This window comes from Echinops telfairi, unplaced genomic scaffold (assembly GCF_000313985.2).
Source record: "Echinops telfairi isolate 266 unplaced genomic scaffold, ASM31398v2 ScPeMD7_7457;HRSCAF=8495, whole genome shotgun sequence".
Classification (NCBI taxonomy): Eukaryota; Metazoa; Chordata; class Mammalia; order Afrosoricida; family Tenrecidae; genus Echinops; species Echinops telfairi.
In genome coordinates this window covers 32,946,597-32,949,286 of record NW_022111357.1, presented here as the reverse complement: position 1 = coordinate 32,949,286, position 2,690 = coordinate 32,946,597, and positions in this window count along the sequence as shown.

The following is a 2,690-nucleotide window of genomic DNA, read 5'->3' as shown; positions in this document are numbered from 1 at the left end:
CCCGGTCGCAGCCGCCGTAGCAGCCGCCTCCGCCACTTCCTCCTCCCGCTACGAAGCCTCCGGCCGTCAAGCACCACCAGCCGCCAAACGCCACTGTGCCTTTTGCGACAGATGGAAAAGAAAGAGGGCGGGGAGAAGTGAGCCCGGGAAGAAGGCGGAGCTACGGTGGGAGGCGGAGCTACGGTGGGAGCCGGGGCGCTCAGGAGTGACGTCAGAAGTAGAGCCGCGTACGACAGTTCGGCGTTAAAGGCAAAAGCGCCTATTCGCTGCTGATGGATGGCTCCAACAGCCCGGGACTTTCACGCGGAGTCCCGTGGCACAAAGGCCTGCGAGTTGGGTGGCTGACCTCAGAGACAGAGGTTCGAGCCTCCCGGCCGCTCTTATAAAGATGTATAGTCTTGGAAACGTTTTTGAGAGTCAGAATTGAGGGTACTTGGTTTGGTTTGGGGTTTCGTTTTTTATTTACGGACTTCAAAACAAAAATACAGCACAAAACTTGTTTCCGCTGCGAAAAACTCATCCAGAAAAGAGGAAGAACATCCTATTATAAGCACCATCACACCCCCACACGCCCCACCCCACCCCTGACTTGGAAGCCAACACCCTGGATGAGGGTCTGTAAATCAACACCCTTTAGGCCGCTAACTAAACTGGTGCAGGTGGCTCCACTTTCAGCCAAACAATGGGCCTACTAAGTGAACAATGGCACCTGGCCTAGAACAATGGACCAGAGGTGAGGAGGGCGGCTGTTGCCCAAGGGTAAGGCTCCTGGGCAGGTGGGGACAGCGATGAAGGAAGGTAGGTCAAGGTGAGCAGGGGGGGCCGGGGGAGGGTGCAGTCCTCCTGTCCTGAAGGAGATTGCAACCAGTGTCCCGAACAGAATGTGTTGGCCGCAGTGGGAAAAAGCAGCTTTGTTCTGTCAACTTACACAATAAAAAGCAAAACCCAGGGGAAGGGGAAGGTGGGGAGAAAGGAACCGATCACAAGGATCTCCATTTAACCCACTCCCACGGGGACAGACAACAGGAAAGTGGGTGAAGGGAGACAGTGGTCAGTGTGAGACATGAAAAAAAAATAATAATTTATAAATTGACAAGGGTTCATGAGGGAGGGGAAGAAAAATGAGCTGATACCAAGGGCTCAAGTAGAAAGAAAATGTTTTGAGAATGATGATGGCTACAAATGCACAAATGTGCTTGACACGATGGATGTAGGTATGGTTTGTGATAAGAGCTGTACGAGCCCCCAATAGAATGATTAAAAAATTTTTTTATTTAAAAATTGTTAAATAAAAGTAAAACACTAAAACTAAAAAACAAAACAAAACAAACAAAAAACCACCTTGTAACAGTACTGAACAGTAGGGGGAAAAATAAAAGTAAAAAGTAGTGAAAAATACTTTGTTGACCGGGCTTCCAGACTTGCCTGGATTTCTGTGTGCACGCATGAGCTTAGCAGGGTGGAGAAGCTGTTTCTTTTTCTCTCCCACCTGAAGGCTTCGAGATCTCAAACCTGAACTTCCACTTATTAAATAACACTAGGCATTAGCCGTCCATTCAAGCACTTTGAGAATCGGTTTTGTAGTGACTGATCATTGGAAAAAGACATGTTGCTTTGTGTCTGGGGAAAGAATTCGATATGTGCACAGAGGGGGACAATGGAGTGATTGTTTCCATATGGGATCTGGAACATTCCAAAGCCAGGCGGCAGTTACTAGTTGTTGAAAATGAAGCAGTCTCTTGGGGGGCTGTTTTTGGTAGTGGCAGTGGTTTTTGTGTGCTGTGAGCACACGGGTGATTGAAAAGGTGGCATTCTCTTGCTATTGGTTACTGACACGTCAGCTCTGAAGGATGCCACCCCGTGTCAAGACTCAGTGTCGCCTGGTCCTGCACCTTTCTGAGTTCATTGCTGTGGCCACTCGGTATCTGAGGGCCTTCCAAACATAGGGGCTCATCTTCCTGCACTATCTTGTATAATAGTCTGTTGTGGATTTTCTTTTATATATATATAATCATTTTATTAGGGGCTCATACAACACTTATCACAATCCATACATACATCAATTGTGTAAAGCGCATCTGTACACTCATTGCCCCTGTTGTGGATTTTCATTACCTGATTTTCAGAAGTAGATCACCAGGTCTTTCTTCCTAGTCTGTTTTAGTCTGGAAGCTCCACGGAACCCTGGGTGATCCTACTGGTATCAAAAATATTGGTGGCAAAAAATAATAATAACGGTGGCAGAGCAACTAGGATGAAAGGACAAGTGGCCACTCCAGTAGAACGTGCCTATCCAGGACTTAATTGCTAATAAGTTTTGTAGCCTGGAGTGGGGTAGCCAATTCACTAACTTCCAGTTAGGAAAAGAAAAATTCATTTTAGAAATTTAACCAGCAGGGAGACTGACAGCAACGCAGGCTGTCTTAAGGGTGTCTCATTTGAAATCAGAATACACGGAGAATATGTACTTTTACTTTGGAGTTCCCACCCTGGGGGAGTCACAGAGAGATGTTTTTCATTGACTCCGGTCTCAGGATAACCTTGGGCAATAAGGGTTGTCTAGGAGTTACGCAAACAGAACAATAAGGTTCTTTTTTTGGTTGTTGCCAGTCTCAGGATGTCTCTTGAATAACCATATCTGAGGGCCTAGCCTTTTGGCCACTAACAGGCAAATAGGAGAAGGTTCTCAG